Source organism: Protopterus annectens, chromosome 3.part0 (genome assembly GCF_019279795.1).
Source record: "Protopterus annectens isolate FY-2018-M chromosome 3.part0, PAN1.0, whole genome shotgun sequence".
NCBI lineage: Eukaryota > Metazoa > Chordata > Ceratodontiformes > Protopteridae > Protopterus > Protopterus annectens.
The window spans coordinates 1,051,234,796-1,051,249,273 of NC_056731.1; positions in this window are offsets into that span (position 1 = coordinate 1,051,234,796).

A 14,478-nucleotide genomic window follows, 5' to 3' on the forward strand; every position below is an offset into this window, starting at 1 on the left:
TGCCAGCATACCATAGTACCTACTACATGTCAGGTACATATTGCATTACACAGTCCTCAGTCATAGGGCCACTCATGTTCACTATATGCTTACATACAGAACATGCTGTCACAGAGTACTGTCCATGCCTAGATTTCAAACATCTACATACCAAGCACCATTATTGCTCCACCAGCTCATACTGATACCAAACATATGAGTATCAGTGTGACAGATACTTCATATGAGTATCATGGCATTAAGATGCATGACACAAGGTGTATGCACATCACCTTTGCATAACAACATTCACCCACTGACTATCACATGGATAGTGGTCACCTACATACATATCACATTGTACATGGTTGCGGTACACACATATGTCACACACAGTCCTGTGGTTACCGTATTCCACTGTGGCATGGATATCCTTCTTCAAGGCCACACCTGTCTGTACTGTGTGTGATGCTGGTACATAGGTAGCCATTGTACCTGTGAACTACACACATCTACACACAGTCAAGGGTACAATACCACATTTATGGTGTACCTTCAACAACAGCTACAGCTTTACATGGCACAACATTGACATGCCATGATGTTTACTGAGCTCAGACAGTTTACATATGCGGCTGAACTACGGACAACACATCTGTACACATCTGTATACCACATACTCAGGGGTGTCTTCTTCTGCTCTGACATGGCCCAGGTCCACCACATTATTGACGCATATACTCCTCATACATGACATCTGCGGTGGGCACTGTGAATGAAATCCTCCTGGATATGTGCACATACACCACACTGCATGGGCTGTGCTTCTGTGTTACATCCATAAACCTAACACACACTATGCTGTGGAACATAGGTCCTGTGTACATCCCGCAGGGACACACAGTTGCACTGTTCATGTGATACCTCCCTTGCTGTTTGGGTGACACATGTAGTTCTGGTATCACCACAGCAGCTGTACTGTGTAGAGGTGCAGCTGACACCTACCTCTGCTGTTCCCAGGACACTACCATGGAAAGGTGACACTACTGTGTACACTGTACATGTGCTTACACATGTACTTGCCAGACTGCATTGTAGCCTACTATGCTCCTGTGCAGCTACTACAAGTCCTTTGTGCATGGTTACTTGGTGTCCTTCCATTTAGAGTAGCTATCATGCTACTACTATGTCCCATACCTACAGGCCATATGTATCCTGTTATTGTACATACCAATAGGCGATACCTGTGTTATGCATGATATGCCTGTGATACTGTGTAGGATATCTGTCATATCTACCTAGACAACTATACATTACACATATTTCACATAGTATCCCCTAATGCAGAGCATACTTGCACATCGGCCACACCTTACATATGTCATCAACGGTATATGCCCATACACATGCATGCTGTGACAGTATACATACATGTACTATCCCCTGCTATGGCACTTCCTTGTTGGACATCCACTACCAGCAACAGCGTGTGGTATGGCATTGTTCTCTTTAATGCCCTCCTGTAGCATCCCTTGTGGTGTCTCTGCTGTATACATAATGTCCCACTGCTGTACACACGGTTTCTACAAGCATTGGTATGCTCAGCAAGACATCACTACATAACTACCTTTCACCACTTTATGCATTACGGACAAGTGTAATTAATTACAACCACCATTCACATACAGTACAACTTATTAATACAGATCATGCGTTACACAACCTTACATATCATGTGTTCTACATACCTTGTTGGTGTTTCGTTTCGTTTAGTTTATTGTTTTGTCATTTCCTTTTGTTTTCAGTACTTTCGATAGTACTACGCTTTTTCAGTATGAGCATACGGTTTGAATATCTTGAGAGTCATCCTTATATACGTCGATACCTGCAACATGTGAATTCATCCCGCCAATTGCTGTTCCTCAGTGAGTAATTACGTGCATATCAGCTGTGCATCTACGCCATTCGGAAATTACGCGTCGACACTGGGGTATAATTGGATTCTCCACCTGGGTGTTGGCTATTTGCCCTACCTTCGTGGAGATGGTCTGTATTGTGTTATGTTATGTGTAACTGCAACTGCTATGCATAGGGACAAGTATATTTTGAATTCATGTCACCCGTGGATTGTGTGTGACAGGTGTAGTATTTGGTTCAACATGTGGGTGTACCTGTCCTGCCGACGAATGATAACGGAGTATCGCATTCAAAAACTGTAACATGGCTGTTTTTTTTCCTTTATACAACGCATGCAATTATGCATCCGCCTTTAATTGTGTCTCCCACGCGATATGTTGTGGTTATGCAGATGTCATTGACTGACAGTATGTTTGTGCTGCTATTATGGTTTGTATTCCTTTATTATCTACAGTGAGGGATATTGGTGGTTGTACGTAACGGATACGGTTTGTGGGCCTTGCATCTCTACATAAACAGTATAGTTGTCTGTGTGCTCCATCCCTACTTGGACAGTTAACAGTTAATAGTCTTTTGTTATGGGATTGTAGGTTGGGCTGTTGTTAATTGGTTTTGATATCATCTGCAGGTGAGCTTGATGCATGTATACCTCCGTAACTTATGTGGTATATCAGCGGCTATGTGTACGTGACAACTATCCCTTGTCTTTCTGTCCCAGATATTTGCAGTCATTGTGGTCATGTTGTTGAAATAGCCTGTTTGCCAGTGGTTGCCACATATTCATATGGGAATTGTTTGACACTTGTGGAACACACAGCGGTGTTTACGGGCCAACACGTAGCCACGGTCAGTACTGAGGTAGCACATACTTTTTTCCGCGATACATACCTATTGCTGTTTGACTTTGCCAACGTATCATATTGCATGTAACATATCAGTGTCGTACATACAGGCATGACTATTACATACGTCTTTTACATTTCTTATGGGGAATATTCCTGTGCTACCATCTGGAACATTTTCACTTTGTATCGTTCTATGTCAGGACACACCTAGCCATGGTGGGGTTGTCACTACTACTCTGGGACTAGTAGTGAACATATGCCTGAGGCTAGTTTACCGTATGCCTACACCTAATATTCTGATCTGCCTCTAACTTGGCACCAACATACACATGTTGCAGACACACACATTACACTCACACAGCGACGCACACGGCACCCTCAACGCACACGTACACATACTACGGCACTCACGGGGACGATTGCACACAGTACCTACGTGGACTGCAACACCGGCAGTGGTGACTAACTCTCCCTTCATATCATCATACTATTACATGTGCATGTACTGTTACAGTACTGTGTTCTGTCGGTCTTTCAGCCTCGCGGTTATGCATATCAGTATGTTACACGTTCCATGGTTGGCGGTATCCTATTATTTTGAACCTCCCAGATGTTCAGATTGTCGTTGCACTATCTATAATATTTACAGATATCGCTGGATACATCTCAGTCACCTTATATCCCTCTAATTCCCTTTCTTATCTGTATTATATATATGTATATATATATATATATATATATATATATATATATATATATATATATATATATATATGTTTTATATATATATATCTATATATATATATATCTATATATATATATATATATATATATATATATATATATATATATATATATATATATATATATATATATATACATCTTGCGGCGAACGTGGCAGGCACACAGCAATGCCATATGCTGTAGGACTCACGTACTGTTCAGGTGTTGGCGTTACATGTTCCACTGGCTGTTGGGTTTACAGTGTTTGGGGGCTGCCTATGTAGGAGTCACACATAAGGCCACCCATACATTACAATTTACAGGTGGTCATGTTTGTGTGCTGTCCATTTCACTGTGTGTGCAGGTGGGGAGGTGTCAGTCCATGGGGCCTACGCTGTCAGAGTATGTGCTATACGTTCCCTCTTTGCCAAGGCGTAGGCATATTGGGTACGCCTCCGTCTGCCTACTGGGGCTGGCACAGTGTGTTCATGGTCTGAAACCCTCTGTGCCTGGACTGGCCTTGGCAATTGTGGTGGGCTTTGTGGCCTTTCACCATTATGTCCCTTCAGCAGCTGCTTCCGCAGGATCATATTATGTAGCATGGCACATACTATGAAAATGTGTGCACATGTGCCTGGAGAGTACTGCAAGGCTCCACCAGATGTATCCAAGCACCGGAACCATGATTTCAGCATCCCGAACACACGCTCTATGATTATTCTGGTTTGTGTATGTGCCTCATTATGGCGTTCTTGCATGTGTGTGTGTGCATTTCTGATGGGAGTCATCATCCATGGCTCCAGTGCATAGCCAGCATCCCTCACGAGATGGCCTTGTGGGATGTCCCCCCTGACAAATACCTGATACAGCTGTGAGGCATGCCAGATATGGGAGTCGTGGTAGCTTCCAGGGCTGCCAGCACACACATCCATGAGAATGCCCTGGGCATTGCACATGACCTGGCAATTGATGGAGTGGAATCCCTTGCGGTTTATGTAGCGTCTACCCTGCTCACCAGGTGGTGACTTGATTTGTATGTGCATACAGTCTATCGCACCCAGTACCTCCGGGTATTGTGCCACACGGTGGAAGTGGCGCATATTGCTAGCCAAATCCTCCTGAGATCTGGGGAAGTATATATGCTCATTGGCATGTGGTAACATGGCATCCAGGAAATGGTGTAGTACCCTGGATGCTGATGCCTGTGAGATGCCCATTATATCTCCGGTTGGCCTTTGAAAGGTACCTGTGGCCAGTATTCGCAAGCTTACACATACCTTTGTGTCCACTGGGATGGGTTCCCCTCTGTTGTTTCTTGTTCTCAGGCATGGCTGGCACAGCTCCACTATTTGCTGTAACATGTCCCTGTCCACCCTGTAACGCTCTACTATCTCCAGGTCATGTAGCCCCTAGTAGGTTACCCTTGGTCTGAACACTCTCCTTCTCCTCCGAGGCCTGCGGTGGTTGTCAGCATCCTCCTCCACAACACCGTCTGTCTCTAACACATGCTGATGGATCACAGCTATGGCAGCACCCAACATGTACATTTTAAAAGTTCCCCGTGTGTTTACACCTATGGTGCAGTGTTTGGGAATACACGGCTTTGTGTTGTGTGCATTCACACTTTATACTATTGTGCTGTGCACACCGATGATGTCATAGGGTGTGTTTGTATGGCCATATCTAAGGGTTATCTTCCGTGTTTTACCGATGGAACTACAACGGTGTTGCCTTTGGTGTTGAATTACTTTTGCCTGCCATGGATTAACTTTCGACCTTCCCCTACTATTTCTGCACGTTGCACCTACCATTTTCTGGCATGCATCCTGCAGAGCACTGTCATTTGTACTTTCATGGACATGGCATATCATGCATTTTGTGTGCAACTGCCATTGTGCTGCCAGTCTGCTTTGCTCTGCTGTGTCAGGTCTTCTATCTTTGCAATCTGCTACCTCCCCTACTTTCTTTGCATTCATATGCCTCCCCTATCCCGTTTTGCAGGTTTCTGCATGCAGAGTTGTCAGCTGCCGTCGATTGGCCTTCGTGGGTTGATTAGTGTTGATTGCTCATTAGTACTCCAATTACACTTCTTCCGCATTTCCTTATATTCTTCACATCACCTTCCTGTTTCCGATATTGTTTGCGTGGCGTGCGTCAGATTACTAGGTTTCAGGAATGTTGTCATCCTTGTACACATGCACTTTTGCGCGCAATGTGTGCTCTCAGCTAAACTATTACCCCACACCCCGGTCCTGCAGCTTTGATTAGCGATGTACAGCCCAGGTTTGCTATGCTTCAATGTCCTTACTGCTACGGTGGCACACCCCTCTGCAGATGTCATGTATTTCCTCTGAGCCACTCCTCAGTGTTTTACTGCTGCGCCGTGTGGTACAACCTTATTCCGGTGGGACATTTGTGATTCAGTATTATCTGCCTCATTTGCATGGCATTGACTACTAATTCATAGTTACCACGCCGAAGACTGCCACGAGTCCTTGGGAACCCTTGCACTGTGGTTGTGGTGTTCCATGCATACCATGGTGTATTATGCTGTAAACCTGATTTCTATTACGATGCTATTTTATAACATTGTTATATTATTTCATTATGTTGCACCTTCCGCACACATGTCCTGCGGTTCTGATGTGAGTTACTGTGGACATGACATTTAAGTTGTTATTTACGTGTTGTGCATCTTTTCTTATGCCATTGTCTGTGTATTTCGCCATTGGCATATGTTAACAGTGTGATACCTGGGTCTGACACTCTTCCATTACTCCGATGTTATGTTTGGGAAAATGTAAACCATTTTTTTTGGTTTACATTGCCATGGGCTTATGCTACGCCTGCACCACTTCATGAATCGCTATATGCCTTCATTTGCATGGTGACACACTGCACATAGGGTGATTAGCATATCTACACTGGGGGGCTGCGCAGATCTGGCGTACGCCGGTAGTGCACGTGGAATTGGATCGTACCTGAATCGCTCGGCGGCCATATTTGGCATTATAACGCCTACGCTATGCGTGCGCCTGGCGCAAGATTCATGAATCCCAGGGATTATATTTCTTGAGGTTATACCTTTCTTGACATAGTGGTAGTTTGGATGACCTACTTATTCAAATCAAGGTGATTTTTTGTCTACTGAAACATCTGCTGTGCAGGTTTTGACCAAGAGAACATCCAAGTCCAAGTGGGTCCAGTTGTTGCTGAGTAAGCTTGTTTTGCAAGGTCTTAGGATAAATTTGTTTTTTAGAGCTTTGCATATCCCAGGGGGAAAAACAATGTATTAACAAATTGCCTTTTGCTTGGTTACAGGTCTCAAGATTCAGGCAGCTGGCCCCAGAACAGCAAAAACACCCTGTGGCAGTTTTGGACTTTGGATGATTAGTGAATTGTAGCAGTCTGGATGATTTTTCAGTCACGGTCAGCTACTACTAAAAAGGTTTATAGGTTCTTGATTGCCTCCTTTTATCATATTTTAGAAGGGGGCATCTCCAGATTTCAGTATTTGGCCTCTCTTAATTATCTTCAGGTTTTGGGTCTTCATGTGTGTTTGTAACAAAGCAGTTAAGACGCTTTGGGTTCACCTCTTGGGCAAAAATGTTAAGTTTGTCAGATTTTACCAAGGATTGGTTGGTATCTAAAATGGTTTTAGGATTGGGGAAGACTTTCAGGCTTGTGGTGGATGGCTGTTGGCCCATAGACAGAAGCTGTTATTGCCATTATTGATGGCATTTATAAGTTAATGCCCTGCGACTTCCTCTACACTCTATATGCTACATTAGTTACCTGGATGTATCAGGGGCATTCAGAGTGTAAGAGATTTTTCTTTATTTAACTTGGGGTGATATATAGCTCCTTGGTAATTCAGTCACTGCATGGCTTTATAGATCTAAGAAGGATCAGCAATTACAGGTTCAATTATACAGATTATTTATGTGTCCCTCCATATTACTGCATCTCCTTCAGTGGGGTAAGAAACGTTTGCACTTATGTTCCCCTATTTCACACTGGGATTTAGTTTTGTAAGAACAGGGTGGCCATGGTGGTGCAGCAGTTAGCGTTGCCACCTCACAGCAAGAGGTTCTCTGGTTCAATTCGCAGCTGGGGTGCCTTCTGTGCAGAGTCTTCATGTCTTCCCCTGTGGTCGCATGGGATTCCTCCGGGTGCTCTGGTTTCCTCCTACATGCCAAAGTAGGTGGATTGGATACTCTAAATTGGCCCTAGACCTGAGTGTGTGTGTGTGCCTTCCGTGGAAGGTTGGGTGCCGGGCTGGCAACTCTACACTGTAAAACTCCACTGCCAATCATGAGTAGACAGATGATCTGCTGTGGTGACCCCTAACCAGGAAAAAGCCAGAAGAAGAATTTAGTTTTCTAAGAACATCAGAATAAAGCTATTACCACCAGTAAATTTTGTACAGTTCCCCAAAAGGTGCTAGAGGCCCAGAATTTGCCCACTCTATGTGTATTACCTCACTCTTTCCATATTAAGAATGCTACTCACCTGGCTAGAGAGGGTCAATCTACTGACATTATAAAGAGGGTTGGGTATTGGACTTCGAATGTATTTTTGAACTATGTTAGATAGATGTTTCTTGATGTTAATATTTATTTCTTTTTCAGGAACAATGTGTGTGGTTATGTTAGGTCATTCCTACATTTTAGATGATCTGGCACACCTCCAAAGAATTGCTCAAGAAGCTTTAACAGCCATTGAGACGTAGCTTTGTAACTCACAGCTCATGATCATCGCCCCTCAAAAAAAAAAAAAAACTTTTCTCCCCAAAATCCTCCCTCAGAAAAAAATAAATACATTTTAAATCCTCTCTCTTAGTAATACAACCATTAATGTCACTTCTCGTAGCAAATTATTAGGGGTGATAGTGGATGATAATCTTAAATTTGACCTGCATATAAAAACTGCATAAAAAATCACCAAAAACTAGTTATGCATTACAGAGCCAAAAACTTTCTCCCCAATGCAACTAAAGCTAAGCTTACCTCCTCACCTCACTACATTATGATGGCCCCATCCTTACAAACGTCCAGGCATCACAAAAAGCAAACTTGAACAATGCTATAATGAAATGGCTAAATTTGCAGCAAATTCCCTTTTCAGATCTCCCCACTGTATAGCACTAAAAAACATAAATTGGTTATAACTATGCTACCAACTTATACAGATGCAGCTTCTTACCACCTATAAAATTGCCCAGTATCCATCTTATCAGGCACTAAATACCATTCTACACAACTATATTCCTAAGCCATCATTAGGATCCAATGACCAAAAACCCCTCTCTGTCCACAAAGCTATCAAGTCTGCTGGACATGTTTTCTATTCATATCATGCTGATAAGGCCTGGACATCCTTATCTGTATCCATCAGGTTAATGTTCTCCACCTGTCTTTCATACCATTCTTAATGACATCCCAGCCAATATCTCACTCTGTTGTAGCTCAGCTTCAGGATAAACTGTATCCCTAAATATGAACAAATACTTATTCATACCTTATACCTCCTTAACTCCCTTCTTCATTCACTTCCTTACTTTAGCCAGCTTCTCTCCCTTGACTTTCTAGCTAAATATGCTATTACCCTGTTTTTCTCTCATTTTGTATTGCAGTACTTGTTTTCATTATACTAACTTACATTTAAGTTCTCTAAACTGGCTACAATTTCTCTAAATATGAAATCATTGTCATATAAGGTGTATCTATTCTTAACCGTTATTTCCATGTTATGTCTAATTTGATACAATCATCTAAACTGTAAATGCTTATTAGATTTGAAGATTGTAAAATTATTGTTCTTAAATATTTTTGTAATACTTTGAAGATTTTGTCCCCTGGGCCTCCACTAAAAATGGGCACCTACCTGGTAGGACTTTCTCAATAATTTAATATCAATAAGTAAATGCATAGATCTACTACCAGCTAAAAGAGCAGCAGTTTTTTAGAATGGCCACAATTCTGGTTTTGATCCATCATCAGTCAGTCATCTAGAGGGGCTACGCAGGTATATGTTGTGCTGAGGTTTTTCCCAAGTTTCAAGAGTAAGTTCATCAGAATGGGATTCCACATTTGATTTTTTTGCATTTAGGAGGACTTTTGCCTAAATGGAGTCTTCTATTAGAAGATTAAGATGTTGTTTTTAGCTCAGACTATTTGTCTGTGGTCATTCATCATCCAGAAGTTGTATTGGTCCAAAATTACACTGTCATGAGTTGCCCAGATGGTAAAAAAATGTGTTATCTACAGGCCTGCTTGGGCAGCACCATTCTAAGGTTTTCATGTAGTGGACCACTCAGACTTGCAGGGCAAAGACCTAGTTTGGTTTTGGGTGCATGTTTTGCATTTATATGACATTAACTATTATTTACTTAACTTGACTTTGCCCTGTTTGTTCAAAAGTTTTGTTTAGCATTAAAAAATGAAAAAAAGAGGGAGGAAATTCAGTGCAACTTTTGTTTTATTATGTTACAGGTTGGGCCAGGGAAGTGGTGGGATGAAACAGATGAACAGATGAGGCACATTGTGAGCCAAGGCAGGGTGGAATTTCCTTCACTTTTGCTTTTCCCCTGCTTTCCTTGGCTTTAAGGGTTATTTTGTTTGGAATATTTGGGTACAAGTGGGTGCATTAACTGTACTCCTGTAAGTGCTAATGCTGTAAGGCTTTGGCATGGTCAAGGTTGTTGGGCTCTTTATGCCACCTGATGGAAACAGTTGGTAGTATATGTTGGTTTGACATACTGTTATTGCAAAGTTATTATTTACATGTTCTTAAAATATGGTTAAATTTAATAAAGAGTGTTGCAATGGCAACCTAGTGTGGCTACTTTATTTAAGTGTATCTAGCACAAATGCTCATATGTCGTGTAGTTATTGTGATGGATCAGCAAGCTTGTGAAAGCATGTCCAGGATATTTAAGCCTGGTGTGGTGATAAGATCAGCACATTTTGTGTAGGGGTGAAGGATTGCCCTTCCTCTTTCCCTACTTTCTGCAGTGGGCAAAGGTAGGATGGAATTTTGCCTCTTTTTGCATTCCTCCTGTTTTCCTGAGCATTCAGGACCATTTTGGTTGGAATTTGAGAGTATGATTGAGTTCAGAAGGTGTACTTCTGTGGGTTCAAGTGTCATGAGGCTTTATCAGTGGACGAACTTGCAAAGGTGGTGGTTCGTTATGGATCCTCATGGAAAGAGGTAGTATTATATGTTGGCCTGACATACTGATATTGCGTAGTTACTCTTTACATGGTATTAAAACATGATTATATTCAGAAGGTCACAATGGCAATCTAATGTGGTTATTTGTATTCTAAGCAGATCTGACACAAAGGCCTTATATTTTCTTATTTAGTTTAGCAAGAAACATCATATTTTGCATCTATATAAAGTTGGTTTAAGAGTTGAAGAAAGTTTGAGCAATATTTCCACTGCTTTTCAGATTGCAAATATAAACTTTGTATATTAATGTGTATCTCTGTATAGCAAAATAAACACATTTTAGCTGTTCCATTCCTTAAACTAACATATTTGTCATAGATTACCAAAATCAAAATGAACTGATCAATCATACACAATGTCTACAAAAGAGAACACAACTTTGTCAGCTGAGAAAAATCACAGGTGAGTACTTACAGCCTGAAGAAAAGAATATAACATGACATTAAACGCTGTCCACTTCTTTCATGGTATATTAATTTTATACTATTTACAGTCCACATTTCATTTATAAATGTTTGTGTTTCCTCCTTGAATTCATTTGTAAGAATGTTGTTTTCATTCATTCATGCATGCACTGGTATTTGAAGAAATGGAAGCAAAAACAGAGAAAGAAATACTTAACAAACAGGTCATACTCTAGGAGACAGATAATTAGGGGTTTCCCTGAAATCAAGTTTGGATACACAAAAACATCCTAGAATATTTTTTTTCTGCTGGAGAGCTAAATGTGTATAAGCACAATCCTTTGACATTTTATATTTCCATACATCTGTCATATCAAGCTGTAATAAAAAACTGTCCTTGAATAGTTGCACTTCTTGAGACAGAACCCCATATAAATTGATATCCTGCACAAATCTTTCTAAAATCATGTTGAAATCATCATCCAGCAATACATATACATCTTGCAGAAAACATAGCTTGTTATTTCTACAATAAATTCTACAAATTAATTAAAAGGTATATAGATTTTAAGCACTATAATGCTAGCATTCAGATCTTTACAGACATCCAGAATTTAGAAAATATTACTATGCAGCAATATAGCTTCAACTATTGACTTGCTGTAAATAGAATCATCATACAAAAGGTGCATATATTTATATAAGCGAAGACATTCAGTTTTTCTACAGTGAGAGGAATCTCTTGTAAAAGAAACCAAACTCCAAACTCTCTCACCTTAACCTTTCTTCACCAATTATCTCTTGGTTTAATAGCTACCTTTCTGACAGATTGCAATCTGTCAAATGGCTCTTTTGTTTCTCCCTTCCTTCCCATCAAAATGAGAGTCCCTCAAGTTTCAGTACTAGGCCCCCTACTCTTCTATATCTTCTCAAACAAACTTTACACATCTTTTCCTCAGTCATCCCTCATACATTATCCTGATGTGACTCCACAATCATCTCTGTTGCTGACAACCCCTCTGACCTGCTTATCCTGACACAAAAATCTTTCAAGCTCACTGAAAAATGGCTTGCTAATAACCAACTCATGCTGAAACCAAAAAAGATAAAACTTCTACTCTTCCTCCCTAAATCCTTCTCACACTTTAAATCCACTTTCATCATTTCTTCCCTTAAAAGCACTAGCATCCGAGCAGAAACCCACACTAAGCTTCTTGGTGAAATCATAGATGATCAACTTAAATTTGAACTCCATGTGTTACACTGCAGAAAGAGAACCCACTAAAAGCTTAGCCTACTATATACAAACCAAAGGTTCCTCACAAGTGACTCCAGAATCTCTTGCTCATGTTTACCTCCTCCCTAACCTCTTCTATCACTTGCAAATATTACTTAACTTGCAGTTCTCACTCCTTTCCAAACTTGAAACTACCTACAACAAAGTTGCTAGATTTGCTGACAATATGCCTTCTAAATCTCACCATTGTCACGGTCATAGGGCACTCAACTGGCTTGTGTTTTCCTACCAACTTCTGATTACTAAACTAATCTCATCTATTCTGTCATATACAAACCCTTCTTCTGCTCTAACATCTCCTCTATTGTATCTCTCTACACCTCCTAGAACCCTCAGGAGTCACTTACAGATTCACAAACCCAGAAAATCCATTGGTCACAATCCCTAAAGCTATAATCCCACCCTTTCATGGAACAAGCTTCCCATGACTGTAAGAAATATTCCCCAGGTCCACATTTTCAAAAAAGTTCTCATAAACTACCTAAGCAGCACTTGGACTTGTCACTGTAATCACCCCCTTGAACCCCACTCTTTCTACTCCTTTACTGTTCACCTTTCCTTTCTTTCCTTCCTCTGTCTTATAGATAGTAACCTCTTCACACGATAAGACAGTCTCCATCTAATATCCACGCTCCTTCATTTTGTAAATCTAGAAACCTGCTGCCTATATCCTACTGTAATGTGCCTGTTAATATAAAGAAGTACACCTCCTGTAACAAAAATGACTAGCAGCATTTTGTAATTTACTTAGGATCACTGATAACAATCTAATTGTGTTATTACCTGTTTTTTTTTACTACTTTGTATTAATGCCTTATAATATGTTTTTTCTTACTAGTACTGTAATGCCTGTTTACCTATTTTATTTTAGTTGTGCTAATCTTACTTAGTTCTACTGTGGCCATGGGCCTCCAATTAAAAAGGGCAATAGCTGAGTCAGACTATCCCAGTCAACAAATGTCAAATAAATACATAAATAATAAATAGTAAATGTGGATTTTCATTTAATGAAATAACATAAATGACTGCTTTCCTTTGGTGGAGTGGTTGACACTATTTGTGTTTAATAAAGCAAAGTTATTAGTCATACAAAAAAAAAATAAACAAATGAAGGAGCTTAGTCTCCATGGCTGCAATGAGCTGTCCATCCAACTCAAATAATATAAATAAAAATAAATCAAAATTCCCATCTAGTGTGGGAGAAAAGAACCCAAGTTAGGAATGCCAGTAATTCTCTTTTTAGCATGCTGAAGTGATTTAAGCCATATTTGAGCACATTTGTGTGATGGCAAAGAAAATGCTACAACTTTAAATGTGAATTGCAATGTTGCAGGAAAATAAAATTAGCCCCAGGATTCATGAAGCTTGTGCCATGCGCCAGAGTAGCGTTGGCGATCTAGTGCCAATATGGCCACCGAGCGATTCAGGTAAGAGCTGTTTCCACATGCACTACCAGCATATGCCAGAGCTGCTCAGCTCCCGGCGCATGTATGCTAATTACCCCATGCACAGCAGTGTAGCATGCAAATGAATGTATATAGCGAGTCATGAAGTTGTGCAGGCGTAGAGTAAGCATGTAGAAATGTAAACCAAAAAAAAAAAAAAACAGTTTACATTTTGTCAAACATAAAATCGGAGCCATGAAAGCAGACCAGACTTACGTATTATAATGTTAATATATATACCAATTGCTAAATATATAGCCAATGGCATAAAACAACATGCAAAACATATAAAAAATAACATTTAATGTCATGGTCACACCAACGCAAAGTAAAACTGCAGTGCATCGGTGCGCAAACGGGATCACAATGAAAATATATTTAGATGTCATAAAACTGTAATTTAACACAATTCTTGATATCCCCATAATAGTCAATGGCACGCATGCTACACCACAACCATGGCTCAAGGGTTGTTAAGGGTCTGTGACAGTGTTCCATGCGGTAACTAGGAATTAGCATTCAATGCCATGCAAATGAGTCAAATAATACTGAATTGCAAACGCCCTGCCAGCATAAGGACGTACCACACAGCGTAGCATTACAACACCAAGGAGTGGCCTGGAGGTAAACAT